At 45.6% G+C, this 22,346-nt stretch overlaps 1 protein-coding gene across 2 annotated transcripts in view; it reads left to right on the forward strand.

Annotated features, from left to right (window-relative positions):
- Nucleotides 1–1,217: 1,217 nt before the first annotated feature.
- LOC149365445 (uncharacterized) overlaps nucleotides 1,218–22,346 on the forward strand; it is a 54,804-nt gene continuing 33,675 nt past the window's right edge. For both annotated transcript variants that reach the window (XM_089584997.1, XM_089585064.1), the window contains exon 1: nucleotides 1,218–1,761. The gene's annotated coding sequence lies outside the window, so the exon portion shown is untranslated. The remainder of the gene's footprint in view (nucleotides 1,762–22,346) is intronic.

Consider the following 22,346-nt stretch of genomic DNA (forward strand, 5'->3'; position numbering starts at 1 on the left):
GGGCAACAGCGGAGGCACGTGGACGCTTCGTTGCATTTCTTCGACGCTGTTCATTTTCTTCAGTGTTTTACAGTATTATTTATTGAGAAGGTGGCTGTCTGGTGGTAGGGGTGAAAAACATTTATTATATACCCATTAATATGTTACAGAGAGGTGATTGGGGAAAGGCCCTATTGGTCCTTTCCCCTCACAATTCTAGGTGGAGCCCCTAATCCGGGGCCCCATTGGCAGGCAACGCCGCCCGCGTCCGCTGAACCAAGTCCTTTTGGGCCTTTAGGTTCTGACAGCCGAGCAGGGCTGCCTCCCAGTCGTCTCTGGTGGGGTTGGGGGGTGGGGGATAGATCGGGCACGAGTCTGTGCGGGCTTCAGGTCAACACCAGACTGAAAAGCAAAATGAAAAGGCGACTGCACACATTGTTTGAAACGCGCTCTACACCGAGCAGCGTGAGGGAAGACGTGTACATAAAAAAAGAAACACGGATATAATTTGCGTGAGAAATAAAGCACAAAAAATATTTGGCACTTAAGATGTACGTCCATGCTGCTAAAGCTCTATGCACAAATGAGCCATCAAGAAACTCATCAAGCATGGCAGTCACTAATTCACAAATAAACCACAAAAAAAAAAGCGGAAAGCATCATTTCAGCGATCGTTGTGAACTCGGCAACAATGAAGGTGATCGCTTGGTGACTCCGACGCAGGATATACTCGACGCTTGGTGCTCCGTCGCGGTTAAGTTCTCTATGTCCTTTGAGCTTAATGTACCCGAGTGAAGTGCTCTGCCGTGATTCATTTTTGACAAAAGGCGAAAAAAATACATCACCATAGCTGGTGCCTTGGCACCCAATTTTCGCTGTATTTTTTCGGGACACTGGTCGTCGAGCTGGAAAAGAGATCGGCTGCCGGCAAGGCCCAAATGGTTGGACTAAAACGATATTCTCAATTTTCTTTCTTTCATTGTTTCTGCTCACGGGATGCTGTCGCTAGTTCCAGGACACCCGGTCAAGCGAACGCGAAGGGGCGCAGTTTAAGCAATCGCCGTCCGCATTCTTGTCGTCGTATCTTACGAAGAGCAGGTGACTCGGCACTTGTATGCACCACCGTGAAAAAACGCCCCGCAGTCAAACGCGATATGATGTAAGCGTGAAACCGAGATGAAATATTGGGATCCGCCGGCTAAAAAAAAAAAAAAAGGAAGAAGCAAAAGTGTTGATATGGCCTCAGTTGCAACACGTGCGAACTAAAACTGAAGATAAGGCTGCTCGCGTCTTCTCGGCCCGGCGTGCGAGATTTGGCGAGACTTGGCCTAAGCCTACGGGCAGCTGCCATGTGGCGGCAGCGGGGCTTCGCTCTTTCAGTGCTGCTCGTGTGCCATTTTCTTGCGTCTTTTTTTACGTCGTTCGAAATTAACCTTGAATTAATGAACTAATGAAGCCTTCCCTACTTCCTTCGTCGAGCTGTGGCGTCAGCTGAAGCCCTGTGACACCCGGGGTCCTGGAATTGCCGAAGCTGTAGCGTGAGAGAAATTACAAGGTCCCAGCTTTTACCGCCGCCTGAAAACGTCGCGCTTGAGTCAGCTCTTGGCCTGTTCATCGCGAAACACGGAAGATGACCTCTTTTATCGCGTATGAAAGAACTCTTGCCGAATTGGCACTGCTGCCAACTTGTCATCGAAGTGCGGTGTTGTCGGCGTCGCCTCTTGTGAACTCGGTTTGCATGGATGAAGCCTTCTCAAAGCTTTACTCGCGGCAGCAAGAACGGTAAGTGCGATTACAGTCGGTCAGTTCTGCAACTCGCACAGTTTTCAGATTCTGGAGCTTTTGTTAGCGTGGAAAATGCGTTGAATGCTCATAAGGAGATACCCACCAACGTATATATGCCCCAGGATATTTCTGCGCCAGTCGCGCGGAGGCGCAGGCACAAGCCATGATAGGAGGCGCTCGAAGTCGTGGATCGCTGAAGTGTGATGGCATACCTGTGACTGATGTAGGAGTGAAAGGCAAGCCCCGATGCGATCATCTGTTCTAGAAAGCAGGGAGGGAAGTAAGCAGCGAAGGTTTCGCTCGGCGACTACTGCAGGTTTAGGAATTAGCACTGATCTTCCCGTTCCCATTACCGCTCCCGTTCCCGAAGTATCTTTTGGCAAGAGAGAGAAGGAACCAAACCAAACCAGAAGGAAAGGCGGGGATGTCAGCCAGGAGAAGACACCAGTTTCCTTTCCTTCGCAGAGGGAAATGGTGAAGGTTTGTGACCATGTATGAGGAACTGTGAAGTGCAAAGAGTGCAAAGCGGCTCATATCCATAACATCGGAGAAGCCTTCAAGTTTTGGGCCAGCAGAAGGCGCGTGGTTGGCTTGCATCGGAATATTGGTTCGCATGATCCTTCTTTCCCTGTTTCATATCGATTGCACTGGCATGCATTTTGTTGAGGAAGAGGCTCCGTTTCGCCGATACTTCAGCCAACTCACGTTGTACGAACACTTTTACGCTAACATGAACTGGGTGTGGAGGGCATTTTACTTACGATTTATGTGGGTTTAACGTCCTAAATTTTGCGGCTGAGGCTGTGAGGGACACCGTAGTGAAGGTCTCCGGAAATTTCGACCACCTGGGCTCCATTCACGTGCACTGACTTCGCACACTAAACGGGCCTCTAGAATTTCGCCTCCATCGAAGTTCTACCGCCGCAGCCAGGATCGAACCCGCGTCTTTCGTGTCAACAGCCGAGCGCGATAACCGCTGAGCCACCGCGGCATTTTACTGCCTGCCTCAGCTTGATGCGTCATTCAGCGTTCGCACCCCTGAGCACGCACCACTTTAATAAGCCATAATTATTATGCAAAAGCAGAGTTTTTGCAACGTTGTCACAAGCCCTTGGCCTGATATTTCGAACTATTCTGCACTGGAATACATGACTGTATCGCGTGTCGCACAGGTCGGCATTAGCTCGTCGCGTGAGAAATTGTTGCGTTCGTTTTATTTATTATTAATTTTGATCGGCTACATCAAGAAGCAGAACCACCTTCATGCAAGCTGTCGCAGACGCGATTCGCTGCCAAGTTCCACCGCTGTTGAGGTTCATTAGGTTATCTAGGCGCTTTACTATGTTTATCTTTACCCTCATTCTTGCTTATCACCGCAGACGCGCGGCCTTTGCGTGGTCTTTTCGACGTGCTTCGCGTATGCCCACCGGAAATGATAAAAAAAACTGGCAAAATATCGCAGTTTCTTGCTGATGAGTTCGCGATGTCGAAACTGTTCGCAAAGATGCATGTGCGGCCTTTATCAAAAATACCGGTTGTTTCACCTAAGATGTTCCGTGGTTTTAATGCGAAAACAGTTCTTGCCTCATGATGGCGTGGACAGGATAGGTCACTACGGGCTGTGGACAGAGCGTGTCTTCAAGAACTGTCGATCATCTGTTAAGAGTGTAATGGTAATTTGTAATGATCAGTAATGATTACATCGAAAGTTTAAGTGGCCTAATTACTAAATAAAATAATTGGTCAATTAATAAAGCAAATTATGTCGCCAATTACTCCGTGTAATGTACGAAATTGTTGAAGTACTACTAATTCCAACAGAATTGAACAAATACAAAACCAATAATGAAATTATTTGGGTGTTAGTTATTATAATTATTTATTTATTGTCATACTCAGTTAATTGATCAGTAATTGACTACTACCCCGAGTGGTCAATTACATTGCTAAATAACAGAAGACGCAAGGGAACTCGAAATGCTTTTCCGCATATTTCCGCACATAAGTAGACTTAAATGACCTTTCAAGAGAATTTTATTGGACCCCATGGTTACACGATAAGGGACCACAGTCCCTCAAAAAATACAAGAGTACAGTTCGCGACTAGTGTCGCTCGATTACGGAAAAGCGATCACTCAAGACACGACGGCGACTCCTGTCGCCCTGCAAACAAAAAAGTCAGGGGGCACTTTGACTGTCTAAAGTGCGTAGAGGCGAAAGCGTTTTCCGCACCACTTTCAGTGCTTCTGTGGCACTGGTGGCGTCACATGTAATTGAGTACTAATTACTAAGTGATGACAAATCACTAATTAATCGTTAATTACTGATGAATGCCTGAATACTAATTAACTGCTAATTAAGCTTAAGCGTAAGCTTCGCCTTTAGGAGTGGAACGCGACAGCGTGTTGTAGCGCTGCCAGGGAGTCCACGGAACGCCACCACCCGTTCGGCGCGATGCCTTGCCGTTTCAACGCAACGGTTTTTGAGGAAAGGAAATGGCGCAGTAAATCTCTGTCATCTCGGTGGACACCTGAACCGCACCGTAGAGGAACGGAGGAAGTGGGAGTGAAAGAAGACGAACATGGCCCGTAATGAAGAAAATGAAAATTGTATTTCAGGAAAGAAAATTACGCAGTAACTGTCTCACATATCTCGTTGGACACCCGTCAAAATTCAGGGGGGGGGGGGGGGGGGTGCACTTTTTTGACCTAAAGTGTGGTCACTGATGTGTGGTTAAGATGTTAAGCTTCGCCTCTAAGAGTGGAACGCGAGAGCGTCTTGCAACGCTGCCAGGACGCCATCGCCCATTCGGTTCTACGCCTCGCTCGTCGGTAAATTGGTTTTTGAGGAAAGGAAATGTATTTCTCTCTCATATCTCGGTGGACACCTAAACCTCGCCGGAAGGAAAGGGAGGAGGATGGCAGTGAGCGAAGACACCGTATTCACTAGACGTGCCTTTGTTCATTCGAAACCATCGAGCTGGCATGGCGGAGTGGATAGCATGCTCGTCTCGCACTCCGAAGACCGGGGTTCGATTCCCGAGCTCGACCAATTTCTTACTAGGTTTTATTTATTTATATGGCCTTACTAGAGAAGTTAATTAGGCTAATTGGGTAATTAAGCAATTAACTAAGCTCAGTCCCACTTACTTGGAGCATCACTATATGGTCCCTTCAATTGGTTGCATGGTTACTAGCCAAAGTACAATTGGCCGCGTTTGAAATTGGCGCACTGTGACGTCACGACCGTTTCGACCAACTGAAAAGCGTGACATTCTCTGTCGACAACTGCTGCTTACAACGATGAGACATTAAAGGCTTTCGCCTTAAAAGTCATTCACTGCACGTAATAATGTCCACGGTGTCCGCAATGTCCGGATGCCGCGGGGGAAGCACGCTCCCTAACTAAATAAGAAACGCGCAATAACACCGCGCACTGCACACACTCAATAAGGCAGGAGCCGTACGGTCACGCGGCCCCTGTCGACGGCGATGAAGCGAGTGCTCGAACTTAATTCAAAATAGGCTGATTTAGAAGAGCGCTTTTTCTGGCATAACATTGTCAGCGGTGTAACGCATCAGAATACAGCTAAGACGTGCTTGTTAGTAGCCTTGTTAACTGAGACTGCATAGTTAACTTTGTTACTCTTAGTCTCCTTATTACTGAGAGGCATGTAGCGCTTCTTAAGCAATATCGATATGTATTTTTATAGTTTGGAAAAGGCGGCTGCCCTCGGCCCTATGGCGTAATAAATTTTGGTGGTATCGCGCCAAAATACAGGCGCTATCGAGAGGCTTGCAGGCAAGGCAACTCCTCCAGTGCACGTAACTTGTCGAAAATTATAAAAATTTGTTGGGCCGTCGCGCCGAAGGTAACTGTGTTTCGAAATTTTGAAAACTAATGTGGATATTACGAACACCGGGCTACACGCATCTCAGTAAATAGACTACAGTAATGAGCGCTGGGGGGGAGGGGGGCTAAGGGGGCTGAAGCCCAGGGCTTCACCCGCGACAGCAGGAGAAGGGGGACATCTTGTCAAAAACAGCGCTAGCAGACAAAGGACCAGAACGAGAAGGACACACAACTGCGCTGTGTGGGGGCCCATTTATTCTAACCTGCCGAGTATATGGAACCACAGGCAATGGAACTGAATTCGAGCGACATATATGAAGGGAGAAAACCAGAATGAGGAGGCGGACCCCCACCTGATGTAACTTCGTCTAGCCGAATCAGTTGTGGAGAGCTTGTCGAGCTGCAAAAAAAGGAATCCCCCGCCACCCCGGTGGGACCCCCTTCCTCAGGAAGCATAGTGCGTTTGCTTACTGATCGCGGAAAAGTTTTCGTGATTTCCTGTTAATCTCCCCCGTCCAGCGGCGTCTGAAGGTGCAGTGTGTTTGAGAATCCTAGCATCGGCATTAAGAATCAGAATCAAGAAGTTTTATTAAGTGACACAAAGAAAATCACTACACAGATATTTGGACCGATAGCCAATGAGGCTAGTCAGCGGTCCAACACAAAATAACATGCAGGTGAGCAATCACAAACACAATGAAGAAAAACTAATTTTGTAGCCTTGCTTAGTTTCCCAGAAAATGTAGCTTGCATGTCAGTTTGAAATTCCTAGCTTGTTTTATTTCAATTGGCAACGAGTTCCAAAGTTTCGCTCCTGTAAATTCTATTCGTTTTTTTTCGTATGCATTATGGCAAATAGGAAGATTAAAACTGCCATTACTGGCTTGTCTAGTGTTGCGGTTGGGAATACTGAATGTACCAAGAGGTAAGGGGTAGTTGGTATTTATAATATTATTAACCATAAGAGCTATTTTGTAGTCGCGTAAAGTTGGGAATGATATGATTGGCATTGCGTCAAAAATGTTATTGCTAGAACTATACGAGGTAGGTACTCCAATGGTTTTCAAGGCACGTTTTTGTAGTCTCAGCAATGGTGATAAATACGTTTAGTAAGGGATTCCCCATGATTCGCTGCAATAACTGAGATGACTGTGACGTAATGAAAAATATAGCGATCTGAGAATAGCACGTGGAAAGTGCTGCCGTGCCTTTGCCAACGTAAAACAACCGTACACCTCTTTTTTACACACACTGTGCACCTGTTCCTTCTAAGACAAGTGACAGTCAAACATAACCGCTAAATATTTAAAGGAAGACACATTGTGAATAATATTGTCTTCAACACATAGAAAAAGCACTTGATTCAATACTTTTGTTTTGAACGAAAACTAACATATTTAGTTTTTTCAATGTTTAAAGTTAGATGATTATTACGAAACCAAGTCGAGATGCGTTGGAGTTCATTGTTTATAGGATTTTTCATTGACTCAAGTGAGTTGCCAGTAAAGATAAGTGCAGTGTCATCCACGTACATCAAAATTTGAGAACACTGTATTGCACTAGGGGGGTGTTTAATAAAGAGCGAAAATAAAAGCGATCCCAGAACTGAGCCCTGGGGTACACCACACGTGATAGCTTGGTATGCAGGCTTGAACTGTTTGAGGACAACTTTCTGCGGTCGTGAAGAAAGGTAATTTTTAAAGAACTCAAGTGCCCCGCTCCGAGCGCATTGATAACATTCTTGAGGTTGAACGATTCCAGTAAGAAAATATAATCAGGACAGTCATCCATTGATAAGCCAATGTTGAAATCACCAATTGATTATTAAAAGACATCATAGGAACCAGAATGGACTCCATATCAGATATGAATTGACTTGTGCACGAGTTTGGCGGATGATATATCACGCCTATTACGACGTCTGTCTTAAGGCGAATAAAAAGTACTTCGGTGGTTTTAGAACTTAGAGAGGAATCTGAGAGCTGTTGATAATCTATGCCGTTTTTAATACAAAGAGCGACGCCGCCACCTCGTGCGCTGCTATCTCTTGGTAAAGATAGTGTTGTGTAACCCGGTATGTACGTTATTTTTCCTTTCCTAAGCCAGGTTTCACTTACAGCGATAAGATCATACTGGAACGAATGTTGCGGTAAATGTACAGTGAGTTGGTCTAGATTTTTATTGATGCTGCGGACATTGCAATGAAAAATGGAAAGTTTTTTGCTCTCATGCCAGTTAGCGTTGATTTCTTCAACGGAAAAGGCCATGATTCTAGACTACCTGAGCAAGATCATCGTCACAGGTTATATGTAGAACATGCGAGGTATCTGTCTTGTGCATCAGGACCTTGCCATCTGATACCTATGTGTGTTTGCACTGTTGTTCCTTTTTGGCTTTCCGTGCTTTACCTAGCAAAATTTTGTTTGCCGGGCACAAATGCTCGTTGATGAACACGGGATTCTCGTGATCGTCAAAGCTCAAAAGTGTGATGTTCAGCCGTTGCTTTTTCGCGGTTTTCAGAATGCTGTCTCTCACTTTGCTAGAAGAAAACTTTAAAACAATGTTGGGTTCATCTTTGTTTTTTGAGGGAACATGATGGATAGCTTCAACATCGGATTCATTGAACTCGGTGCTCAAGAAATGACAGATCGATGTCATCACTGAAATCAGATTTTCACTTTGTGCCGGAGGGATGCCTTTGATTTCGAGGTTATTTCTTCTACTGTACTGCTGCAGCTCAGTTAATTCATGCCTGTGTGTTTTCACTTCATTTGTGAGTCGGTTGTTTTCTTTTTTCGTTTCCTGGTTTTACGTTTTTCACGTCGGACAGGGTATTTTTGAGCTCAGAGATCTCAGTTGTAAATTCTTAGAACTTTTCATTGATAAAACCCATTGCAGTTTTGACAGATTCCATTTCAGATTCAATCACATGCTTTAAATCGAGCTTCAGTTCAATTTGCTTAGTGTCAAACTGTGCACTCAAATCAGTCGTTCTTCTATGGTTGGAGGAGGCTTTTCACCCATACTGGACACAAACAGAGCAATCAAGGAGCCTAAGAACGACGTTTGTAATTAAAGATACAGGATAAACACCTGGAATAGACGAAGAAGGCGGTTAGCCTCTGTCTGGTTGCGAAGGCTGCCTGGATTGCTCCGTGAATATCCGCTTACACAGAGCGGCGAGGCAGGACTCCCGCCTCGGCGCCAAGCATTCCATTCGAGCTGCTTTCATAATCCGCAAAAAAATCCCGTAATTTTTAAAGCCACAAGTATATCCGCTAATATGCAATGCAGTGTTCGATGTGAAAAATATTTGCATTGAGGCTTTTCCATGGCTTACAAATGTAAGGAAATGCAACGCTTTGGGGTCACAGCAGGGTAGGCAGAACGAAACCAGAATGTGCAGCGGCGTTTGAAGCGGCGTCTACCTGTGCGAATATCATATACAGACACTTGTGGAAATAGTAGGCTGTGCTAGCTCTTTGGAAGTCCCACAGTTTCACTTTATTCATTTATTATTTATTTTTACCTCAAAGGCCCCATTGAAGGGGTATTACATGAGGGGGTGGAATACTCAGCAGTACATTTCTTCGATGGACGATCTGAATGATGATGAGTCGGTCTGATCCAAGATGGCGTTTGGCAGGTCATTCCAGTCCCTTGCTGTATGAACGAAAAATGGTGACAGATGCGCAGAAGTGCGGGCAGGGGGAGGATAGACGGCCTTCCCGTGGTTTGTGCGATTGAAGATGCGATGTGGGGGCTGATAACGGAGTTAAGCAATGGATGATAACAGAACTTGTGAAACAGACACAGTCTGGAAATTTTTCGGCGGCTCGCTAAGGTAGTGAGATGAGCATTGCGTTTTAGTTCAGTTACACTTACATGATAAGAATAGGCTGAGAAAACGAAACGAGCTGAGCGATTTTGTACAGATTCGAGAGTACTGGAAAGGTTATTTTGATGAGGGTCCCAGACAGCGCATGCATATTCTAATTTGGGACGAATGAGTGTTAAATAAGCAAGGGATTTCACTGATGGGGGTGCTAGTCGCAGGGTTCGTCGAAAATAACCAAGGACGCGATTTGCCTGGTTAGTAACCTGAGATATATGAAAAGACCAATTTAGATAGTGTCAAATGGATGCCTACATACTTATAAGTTGGTACTGAAGAGATTTCTGCATTCCCGATTAGATATCTTGAAGATAGTTGAGAATGACGTCGGTGAAATGATAGCAGAGATTTTTTTTTTGCATTTAAGGACATTAGCCATGTATTACATTAGGTTAAAACGTGCTGAATGTCAGCTTGGAGAAGCAAAATGTCAACGCTGTTAGTTATAGGCCGGTAGATAACGCAATCATCAGCAAACATACGAATGTTAGAACATATGTTAGCAAGCAAATCATTAATATATATGAGAAAAAGAAGGGGGCTCAAGACGGTGCCTTGACCTACCCCAGACATAACAGAGGAATAAGGAGATAAACATTTATTAGCAAAAACAAATTGCTGTCGATTAGTGAGAAAGTTGGCGGACACTAGGAATTTTATAATTTGAGAGAAAGTTATATGTTCCATTAGTTTAGAAGTGATACACGTGATAGACATTGGTCGATAATTATGGCGAGAAGATGGCCTTTTTCGGGGGGGACTGGGATGACCTTGCCTATTTTCCAGTCATGTGGTATGATGGCTGATGAAAGGGATTGCTGAAAGATATGAGACAATATGGTGCTAGTAGCATGTTTTGTATTTTTTAACACTTTAGTATTAATGCCGTCAACACCAGCTGAGGGAGCTAATTTCAAAGAGTCGATTATTTTGGCAATACCATCAGGTTCAAAGCTGAAATCCGGCATAGGGGTAAAGTTAAAGGAAGGAAAATTGGGTAATTCGTTATCCGGTTCGTGAGTGAAAACTCAGCTGAATGATAAATTCAAAACTTCCGCAACGTCATGATCTTGAATTGGATTATTGTCATCGTCACACAGTGTTATATTTCTGATGCAGTTAGGATTGATGCATTTCCAGAAATGACGCGGCTTTGTACGAATCATGTCGGGTAAGGAAGAAGAAAAAAATGTCTGTTTAGTTTTGTAGACTCGTAAGTTATAGGATCTTTCTGCTTCGTAATAATTCTGCCACGTGTTCGGGTTATTGGTTTTTTTTGGCGGTTCGGAAAAGTCTTTCCTTTTTGTTATTCATGCGCTTTAGCACGGAATTGAACCAATGTGATTCATGGCGCTCGGTTACGGTGATGGTAGGTATAAATTTTCCGATGAGAGCGTGAATTTTGTTTCTGAATAACAGCCAATTAGTTTCAGGAGTGCGATCATGAAAATCGGTAAGAAACCAGGTTCGGAACGCATCTAGTTCACTGTTCATGATTTCATAGTCTCCTTTTCATAAAGTGTGATTGTTTTAGTTATTTTCCGGCTTGTGAAGCGAAACACTCGTTTATGGGTTTATGTTTAGGTTTATGTTGTTTAACGTTCCAAATCAAGTCCAGCTATGCAGGACGCCGTAGTGGAAGGCTCTGAATAATTACGACCACTTCGGGTTCTTTAACATGCATTGATATCGCATAGTACACAGGCCTGTAGCGTTTCGTCGAATGCGAAATGCGATCGCCGCGGCCAGGGTTATTTATTTCGTTGGCTCTTTTTTTCTTAAGGATTGGTTTCGGAAAGCCAGGTGAAAAATTTTAATTTTTGAGGAAATAAAAGGCGCAGGAGCTGCCTCACTTCGAGGTGGACAACTCAACCGCATCTTGAGGGTTGGGAGTAAGGTGTGAATGAAAGGAGAGGTAGAGGTGCTTTAGTGGAGGGCTCAGGAATAATTTCGACCACATGGGGATCTTTAACGTGCACTGACATCGTACAGCACACGGGCGCCTTTTTGCATTTCGACTCCATCAAAACGCGGCCGCCGTGTGGCTGGGTTTGAACCCGGGTACTCGGCTCAGCAGCCGAGCGCGTTAACCAGTGAGCCAGGACTTAAATTCTGCTATTCAAATGTGCGCCACGAGGGACAGAGTAGATTGAGACCCTAGGTTGGGACTCTCCCGCACCACTAATGTATCGCGGGTGACGCCACGAGGGCAGTAGTAAAAATTCACCGTGAAATAAAAATAATTTTAATATTACCCTCTCGGGTCACTAATTAACGAGTTTTTCTATTTCTTAGTCGCTGCCACATTACCCAGCTGAACTGTAGGAAGCTAGCTCAGCCTGCTTTTCTTTTATCGTTAGCATTAAAGCAGTGCTGCGAGCGAAAACCTTTCAGTCGGCTTGTGTACGGCGCCATATTGAAAGAGGAGAGGAGGAGGCGCGCTCTGCAATGCAGCGCCGCAAGTTGTCGGTCGGCCCACGTGGCTCTTCCGCGGCGCTCGGCCACGGACGCGTACACGTGTCGCGCGTTCCAAGAGTCGCGTTGTGTTTTGTGCGCTGTAAAACTATTGCTAATGCGTTACTGTTGCATGAATCCCATTGATCGCACTTCATTCTTTTAAATTTGGTGGAATTAAAATGAAACATGGGATATGGTGTATCAGGGGGCAGAGGGGTCATTAGAGGGAAAGGGGGCCTACATGCGCATTAGCCCAGGGCCCCCATTTTTCATAATTGGGCTTTGACAGTAATAGTTAAAAACTATATACTCAATATTAGATAAACATACTAATTGGCATGTCTTAGCTGTTTTTATTTATTTATTTATTAGAGATACTATCGGTCCGGTCAGGACCAAGATAGGAGTGATACAAGGTACAGATTAGAAAGGCGGAACATGACAATCAAAACACCAGCACCATCCAGTCGGTGCCAAGGTTTAACATATAAAGAAATGGAATTGACCTCTAAGCAACAAATAAAAATGCACCAAAATATCGCTGCAACGAAACATAAAACAATCTGGAAACACCATGTCCAACACAAATGCAAGGCGCATTATATCAGGCACTATACCAACCAATCACGAACTCCAGCAGAGAACACATTCACACCCGTTGCGAGCACCACATTCTCTGGCAGTCTGTTCCATTCTCTCGCTGTAGACAGGAAGAAGGAATGCTTGTAGCAGTGCTTAGAAAACTTTTGTTCTTTTACGTGTCTGCAATGTTTAACCCCGAGTGATACGTGAAGTAGTTTGGCTTATGTATTGCTGCTTATCGATATGTACCATGTTGTCCATAATCTTATAGAAAAGAATGAGTCTCTTTTGTTTCCGGCGACATTGAAGAGGGCGCAAGTTCGCTAGAGTGTAAAGTGGGGTTACCTGATCTTGTCTTCGGAAGCGAGAATAGATAAAGCGAAGTGCTCGTCGCTGCACTCGCTCCAGTTCAGCTGCAAGTGTTTGAGTGTAGGGATCCCACACCTCACACGCATATTCCATTATCGGGCGTACGAGCATCTTATAAGCCGTAAGTTTAGTATCCTGTGTAGCATGCTTAAGTGACCGCCTAATGAATCCTAATCTTTTATTTGCTTTAGCAACAATGTTATGTACGTGAGTGTTCCAACGCAGGTCTGAAGTAACTGTCACTCCCAGGTATGTATATTCTGTTACTCGATTAAGTTTGTTTTCTTGTAATGAGTAGTCAAATTCGAGTGGCTGATGTTTGTGTGTGATTGTCATACATACTGTTTTACTGGGGTTTAAAGACATTTGCCACTTTCTACACCATTCGCTAATGTTGAGCAGGTAACCATTGAGCTTAACTTGATCTTCAACTGAATTAACATTAGTATAAATAATGCAATCGTCTGCAAATAATCTGGCCTTGATTTCTGAATCTTCAATGAGGTCGTTTATGTAAACAAGAAACAATAACGGTCCGAGTACCGAGCCTTGTGGTACTCCCGATGTCACGTCACACACTTGGGATGCACTCCCGTCAATACTTACAAATTGCCTGCGGCCCACAAGAAAACTTTCCAGCCAACGAACTATATTTGAGTTTTTGAGTACTGATTGAAATTTGCTTAAAAGTTTTCTATGATTTACCTGATCGAAGGCTTTCCTAAAGTCTAGGAATATTATGTCAATTTGCCCTTTCTGGTCAATGATTTCGCTAAAATCGTGCAAAGTTTCTATTTTGTAACCGTCGACATGCCCTGTCGAAAACCATGCTGACACCTATTCAAGAATTCAATATCTGTTAGGTATTGTCGAATGTGCTTTGAGACAATGTGCTCTAGAAGCTTACAACAGGTTGACGTTAGTGCGATGGGACGATAATTACTTTACCGTTTTTGAATCTCCAGTCTTGAGAATAGGAACTATTTTGCTAGTTTTCCAATCATCGGGAACCGTGCTTGTTGATAGTGACTTCCTAAACACTAGTACGAGGTATCTAGCGGACCATTCTGCGTATCGCTTCAAAAACAGATTAGGAATATCATCAGGGCCCATTGATTTTGATGTTTTTAGGCTCAACAATAAATTCAGTACGCCTTCTATCGATAAGCTTATGTCGTCAATTGCGCGTGTTTCAGCATCGAACCTAGTATCCGCTGGCTTGTTATCGTCTTCACTGAAAACACTTGCGAAGTATCTATTGAAAAGATCGCACATTTCAGTCTTATCATTTATAGGTCCGCTCTCTGAGCTTATCTCCGCGACTTTTTTCTTTGGTACTGCCAAGTGTCTCCAAAACTTTTTCTGAGGCGCTACACTGCTTGCTGACAATGCTATATAGAAGAAAGCGCTCTTCTAACTCACTCTATGTTAAAAATTGCGGAGCATCTTAGATGAAACACCTTGTATATACAGCCCACCGAGTTTGCTTCCGGCCTATGCACTGAGGCTCGCTTTGGCCTTCCAAATTTCTCAATGGTGAGGCGAACTGTTCTTTTCATCTACCCGAAATTCAGCATTTCCCGGAGCTCAAGAAAGCTCTACTTAATTGTTTAGAACCAAATCTTTCCCGGCATTATATATATCCGACAGCAGTTGCGCAATCTATCTCAACGTGAAGGTTCACTCTCATGTAGACCGATTTGCACCAAACAATTTTCACTGGTGTAAAGTTCATTTACTCACCAATAAAAATTGCGGGGCAGGGTAGAGACGCCTTGCGGTTTGCTGGGATATGTTTTGCTCAGCCTTCTTGCGGTATCGAACGGTGTTAGAATGCTTTATTTTGAGCGGAAGTTTGCGGGGATACAGTGGCGGCAACTGACAAAGGACAGGGTTAATTGGAGAGACATGGGAGAGGCTTTTGCCCTGCAGTGGGTGTAGTCAGGCTGATGATGATGATGATGGATGGCATTAATTGATCACCTGCAAACTGCCATATTATAGAATCCTACTCTGCATTCAGATGAACATGGGCATTCGGCGACGACCATGGAGTGGTATGCGCCATACGGTAGCTTGAACGTGCCATGATGGGCACATGAAGGCCACTGCAGGTCAAGCAGTTTTGATTGCTGGCTGCATGCACTACTTCCCGCCACTGCTGGGCTACCACTACTTTGTGATCAGAGCTCCGTCATTAATTTCTGTGTTTCAAAATTCAAATCACACTGAGTGCCTTGCTGTCTGTTCATGTGTATGGTGACAGTTTTCGTAGTTTCGCTTGAACAGCGCGATATCGAGAGCCTCGGCCACTTGGATCCCCACGACTGCCTGGTGTACGAGTCACTTTCGCTGCCATAATAATAATAATTTGTCTATTTCCATCAATGATGAGGGAGACTGCGGATAAAAGCCGCTTGACAACCAAGCGACTTGACTGAAGCCCGCAGCCTTCCTACAATGCAGGCGGCGATGGAACAAAAAAAAAACTTGCACAAAGCACAACATTCAAAATTAATGCACATACACTTGATAGTCACAAGAGGTAAACATAAAAAAGGCAAGATAACACTTTTAGTTGTTATTGTAAGCAAGGATTCTTAATGAAATGTTTGCGTAGGGTTCGTACAGGAATTGTATGTAAATCTATACCTGATTTGTGGAATGAATTTAGAAGAGTTGGCAGTGTGTATGACACTTTTTGCCTAGAATAATTGGCCCGCGCAGTGATCACCTTCCACGGTTCTGTGTAACGGGTGGTGTAGGAATGTGTGTTTTCATCGCGATCCGATAATTCATGCAAAAAACTTGAAATTTTCTTTCACCTCCCGTTTGAACGCCAGACTTAACTTATAGTTATAAAGATTAAACACGCATATTATGTTCGCTTTCGAAAATAGCTCTGAAGTATGGGAAGTATACCGACTTTATTTCAATAAATGAATGAATAATGAATGAACGAATGAATGAACGAATGAATGAATCGATCAGCCAATCAATAAATCAATGAACTAATCCATGAGTCAATCAACCACTAAATCAATGAATGAATTAAAGAATGAATCAGTGAATGATCACTGAATGAATAAATGAATCAATGAATTTTATTTTTCAAGAAAGGAAGCTGGATGGTCTCGGAGGCTAAAAGCTGCTCAGTGATTTCCTTGTGAAGTCGCATTTATCGTACTGCCTGCATTTGGTCATAGTTACGTAAGTGTATCCTGAGCCATGTCGTGAACTTTACGTTGTCGTGCCTGCAGGGGATTTTCAGTTCCAGTGAATGACAGTGACGTTTTCTCTTCTCCGCAAAGTTATCTTTAGTGAGTGCTTAGGCAGTAGGCAGATCAGCATCGACCTGGTCGTCATTCTCTGTGGCGTATTAAGCACCCTCAATTTCCGCTGCCGGCCAGCGCATCGCCTTTGAAAAGTGGGAAACGCCGTGAAGGCAAAAAAAAAAAAGAGAGTAGCGCCCTTTAAAGCTAGACACACCCTGGAAACGAAGTGGTGGGCAGCTACCAGAGCCATACCTGGTAGTTGGAGACTTTAATGCATATTCTTGCTTTTGGGGAACCGAGAAAACTGACTCTAAAGGGCAGGTTATAGATAATTTTATTCTATGCGTTAACGTCAGTTTGATGAACTCTAGTAAACCGACATACTGCTCCTCGACCTGTGAGAAAATGAGTGTTTTAGATTTGTCTTTTAGCTCACCCTCTGTTTTTAGCAATTTTAAATGGGATGTCATCGACAATCCATATGGCAGCGATCATCTCCGTGTAATAATCGGTTTAACATCTCCACCCAAAACCATCCCAACAAAACAAATCCGAACTACCTATAAAAAAATGAAACAAAGCTTCTAGACATTACTTTTGACAGAAACTAACTTTCCTACCTCATATCAATGGTCTCAAAAAGAAAGCCACCCGATCCTGGAACATACTTAAAGTACTTTCCCGAAAACACTGGGGTTCCCATAGGACATGTCTTTTACGAATCAATTTTTCTGTATTACGCTCTACCTTAGATTATGGATGTATAGTTTATGGGTCAGCGAGACAATTGTATCTTCAGTTTCAGTTTTTTTATTTCCCACAAGTACAGGGCATGTACGAGGTGTGGCGAGGGTGACGGCTGGATCCAGTACAAAACCTAGGCTTGCGTCTCTCCATTGGTGCATACAGTTCTTCACCCGTAAACTGGTTTTATGTAGAGACCAACGAACCGTCACTGACCGACAGAAGCGCCATGCTCACATGTGCTCATACATTCTAAATATCCGGTCGCTGCAGAAACATCTATGTTACCCTATAGTCACAAAGTGCCCATCTGGAATATTTTTAACAACATAACACAAGGTACAGTCGTGGACAAAAGTCTCCGGACCACGTGTTCGTCTAACGAAGACAAGAGCTCTGCTATTAGTCGGTGGCTGGAGACCACAATTGTGGAGGTAAAAGTCAAAATTTTGTTCTTTCATCTCCACAAGTGTGGTCTCCAGCCGCTGTCTGATAGTAGAGCTATAAGCTTCGCTTGAGGAACAGGTGGCCCGGAAACTTTTGTCCCCAACTGTACCAGGCAACTGCTACTGCGATTTGAAGAGATATGCCAGGGTCTTGGCGTACTAAACACATTGCCGGGTATTGCGCAAAGACAAGATCCACTGCCTCCATGGTACAATATTCCATCAATCTGCGATTTTACACTTGCATGATTCCGTGAAAAACAAACTCCACAACAACATATGATACAAGAATTTCTTGTACTCGAGGAAACGTACAGTACTTCAGAAGAGCAAGGTTCCGGGCTAGTTGGTAATGCATTTGAAGGAACACCCACCCCCTCATGTTTTCTATTTAAGGGTCTTTCCACCAGAATAAACTTTCAGTTGTGAGTCAGCGCTCGTGTGTGTGTCTTTTCTACGTGTGTCCGTGTTTCGTCGCGCTGTTTGTTCCTTCAAAGTACAGTACTTTCACAGGTTTTTATACATATGGTTCAAAACCAGGTGCTTATGTTGAAAGCGCAGTGGTACAAGGGGATTGGAATCAAATAGTAAGACTTCCGCAGTATGCATCCATCTTCACTGCCGAATATTATGCTATCTCCGTAGCCATACAAAAAATAGTGTGACGAAGACGAAGCTGGCAGTGGCGCGGGACAGAGCGCCCGCGCTAGGCCAGCGGCCATTAAAATCATCTCTTGCTCATTGTTCACCACGTCTCATTCTTCGGCTGGCCGCCACGTAACATTTGGTGTGAGGTGCGGGGGTCCCTTCATCGCCATTCTGGTCACGGAGCTTCGCCGTCCTGGGCCTGCCGTGGACGTCGGCCGTGAGTACCTGGTCAGCGCCGCACGGCCGTGCCCCAGCCCGCCCGACCTGAACCGACCTTGACGCTCACCCCAGCCCCGTCCCCCGCCCGGACCACACGACACGACGACCCAAGACCCGACGGACCCCAGACCCCACCGACCCAAGACCCCACTGACCCAAGACCCAAACATGGACACCGTCCCCTTGCCTCTGCCGTTCGGTGCGTCCAGAGACCTCGGCCGTCAGCTCCTTGCACCCTACGGCCCGTGGACCGGGACTCATTCTCTCATCTTTCTCATCGTGGCGGCCAGCACTGCACCATCTTCTACATATTGTTCAACCCCAAGGTGTAGGACGCCATCCGAGCAGTCAATGGGGGCGGAATGGTCAGTCAGAAAATCCAAGCCAAGAATGAGGTCATGGGCACAGGTGGTCAGCACGGTGAATTGAACCGGTATACTGTGGCCGCCAATGGTAACGCGCGCGGTACACGTACCGTCGACAGCAGGCGTGCCACCATCCGCGACACGCACACGGGACATTGCAGGCGTGAGGACTTTGCGTAGGCGACGGCGGAGGGCAGCACTCATCACTGATATTTGAGCACCGGTGTCAATCAGGGCGCGCACAGGAACACGGTCGATAAAGACGTCCAGGAGATTTGATCGAGAGGTCGAGAGAGGATTTGTGGTCCGGGTCGTAGATAGTAAACAAGAACCTCGCAAAGTTCTTCGCAAAGAACCTCGCAAAAACCTCGATGTTGTAACGAAGACAGGACTGGCACAGCTCACAGTTTCAGCAAAGTTCAGCGCACAGCAGAGAACTCACAAGATGGCTGGCTCACTGACCGAACCACACACACACTTCGTCTTCGTCGACCGACACAAGCACGTACACTTCGGCTTCATCGTCGGCGCGCTCCCATGAGCACGCGCCATTACCCCCTCCATCAAAGCGGCGGCCCGACGCCGGGAAGCGTAATCGCCAACTGCAGCCTCCCGCGTTCCCGGCGGGAACGAACACGCAGGGCAAAGTTATGTTCGGTATAGAGGGCGGAGGACACAGAACATGGAGAGCTGTTAAGGTGGTGAAACGGTGGGTTGCCCGCCTCACCGCTGGCCCGCCTCACCGCAGTGGTAACAAAGGGGCCGCTGGTCAGGTGCCCGCCACACGTCCGTCTTCCCCAGCCTCACTTCGGCCAACACAGGGACAGGCGGGGGCCGCGGCTGGAAAGCAGATGGGCTTGCGCTCCAAGGGGTGAGGTCGCAGTTCTGCCGGAGTACGGCGTCTGGCGCGGGGGCGTCGGTGTGTGGGCAGCAGGGGCAACAGGTTCAGGGACCGCCTGCTGCACTTCCTCTCGGATAATTTGTGCTAACGATGGACACTGCGGCTGCGACTGGGCAGAGAGGTGCATTTTGTGCAGCTCTTCTTTGACGATAGACCGAACCAGCTCCCGCAGGGTGTCAGTGGAGTCGCTGGAGGCTGACGAAAAGTCGGCAGTAGATACAGTGTTCACGGCGCGATTGTAATAGCGGGCGCGTTGTTGCAGTGTCTTTTCCACGGTAGTGGCCTCCGATAGAAATTCCGAAGTGGTGTTAGGTGGGTTTCGCACAAGGCCAGCGAACAGTTCTTTTATCCCGCGCATCAGGTGGCGCGCTTTCTTGTCCTCGGCCATGTTTGGATCCGCCCTTCTGAACAGTCGTGTCATGTCCTCATAATACATTGCGACGCTCTCATTGGGTCGCTGGTTCCTTCACTGCAGCGCCGACTCAACTCGTTCCCGACGGTCTGTGTTGACTTAGGTCGCCAGCAACTGCTGCGGAACCGTTCCCAAGAAGGAAACGTTGCCTCGTGGTTCTCGTACCACGTCCGCGCCGAGTCGTCAAGAGCGAAGTAAATATTGTGCAGCTTACGCTCCGCATCCCAGCCGTTGTACCTGGCAACGCGCTCGAACTGGTCAAGCCAGTCCTCCGCGTCCTCAAACACTTCGCCATTTGAAGGTCGGCGGCGTTCGCGGCTGGAGGACCATGAAATGAGCAGCTGAGTTTCCGTTGTCAGCCATAGCTGCCGCGTCTCCGTTGTTAGCCATAGCTGCCGCGTCAATCCTGTGCGTCGCGGCTGGAGCCCTGGTCTTAGGGGATAACGGGCCGAACTCTGATGACTAACCTTGGAGTCGGCGGTTCGCACTGCGATGAATCGGAGTCAAATCCGTGTTCATAGAGAGCCTTTGGGGCACGTAGATGTTAGAAAGTACCCAGCACCTCCACCAAAAATGTGACGAAGACAGGGCTGGCACAGCTCACAGTTTCAGCAATGTTCAGCGCACAGCAGAGAACTCACAAGATAGCTGACTCACTGACCGAACCACACAAACACTTCGTCTTCGTCGACCGACACACGCACGTATACTTCGGCTGCATCGTCGGCGCACTCCCGTGAGCACGCGCCAATATACACAGACTCGCTAAGTGTACCTACAGCCGTTCACTCCAGACATGCACATACTCCACTGCTTGGTGGCATTATACACAACATAAGAACAGCCATAGCTCAAGGACAAAACATAAAACTCCGCCATGTACCGACTCATATCGGAATTCAAGGCAACGAGAGAGCAGACTTCTGCGCTGCTCAAGCCGTTGTAAACTAATAAACAAAGCAAATATATCCTTTAATGATTGCATGCACTTAGTACACCGTAAATTAAGGAAGACATGGCAGTTAGCTGGGAGCAGTGAAGTAAGTGACAAACTACACTTGATAAAGCCAGTTTTAGGGGAATGGAAGTCTTGCACACATCAAGAACGTTTCAAGGAAGTAACCACGCGACGAGCGGTTAGACCTGGCCTAGTATTGATTTCGCAATAAAAGTAGCCGAACATACTTCGCTGTGGTGCTGTTGTTTCTGATGGAGACACTGCAGGCAGCTGCTGAACTGGGGGTGCTGACTGCCAAGCTATTGTAGCCTCGCTGGTCTCCATCCTGGACACTCGAATGGGAAGGGGTTCTGGTTCACTGCAGGCTGTTACAAAAATACAACAGCTACATGCACTGCATTTATGAGAACTGCTCGTAATAATCCTGTCAGCTCCATATGAAATTAAAATGTAGATATTCAGGTACTATAGATCACAGTAAAAGAAGCAGTGAATAGACTTTCTTTTCATGGTTCCTCTTAGCACCTATGCATATATCTTAAAAGTCGGCACAGAAACATCAGGTAAAGCGTAGAAAGTTGGGCTTGTTGGTTGCTGGTACTATTGTGAGACATTCCAGCGGCTAAAAAGACGGACAAAGGAAGACGAGACAGGACGAACGCCGGACTTCAACTGAGGTTTATTTCACAAGCAGCTATAATAGACAAAATGGGGCGCAAAGAAAAGTGATCCATGACAAGATAAGCCCATAATAATAAAAAAAATGCAGAAGGCGCCTGTGCCATGCCACTCATGTTTGCCACATCGGCGCACCTTCTATTTATCGCCTACCTGGCTGAATAAACCCGCTTTCCTTCAGGTACTCTATTTCTTTTTGCTTCATACAATATAGATCATCTGTTGTTTTCATTGGTGATTTCAATGTTAACGTTCTTTGTCCTGATTTCACTAATCAAGAACTTACTGATGTGTTTCTTTTATACGGGCATGAAAACGTCATTTATGTACCAACAAGAGTAACAAACAATTCTGGAACCCTGCTAGATCTTTGTTTCACGAACTGTAGCTCGGACGATATTGAATCTGGTGCTTTATTAGCGGACATGAGCGACCATCTACCGATCTTTATTTTTCTAACACATCTTACTCAACACACGCCGCGACCTTTGCGGAAACGGATTCAGTACACGGTTATTAATGAAGAAACAATTAAGATATTTGAAAGACTAACAGCGCAAACAAATTGGGACGACGTTTACTGCTCACAGAACCCAGTAATGGCGTACAATTTATTCTGAGAGAAAGTTGAGAACACTTATAAACAATCATTGCCAGTATTAGAATTTAGGAAAAGTAGGAAAGTAAGAAAGCCGTGGATTAACAGAGCACTTTTAAACAGAATCAAGGAACGTGATAGTCTTTTCGCTCTATTTATCACAACTAGAACTGTGGACTATTT

The sequence above is a fragment of the Amblyomma mixtum genome, chromosome 1 (genome assembly GCF_055824585.1).
Source record: "Amblyomma mixtum isolate Tamu chromosome 1, ASM5582458v1, whole genome shotgun sequence".
Taxonomy (NCBI): domain Eukaryota; kingdom Metazoa; phylum Arthropoda; class Arachnida; order Ixodida; family Ixodidae; genus Amblyomma; species Amblyomma mixtum.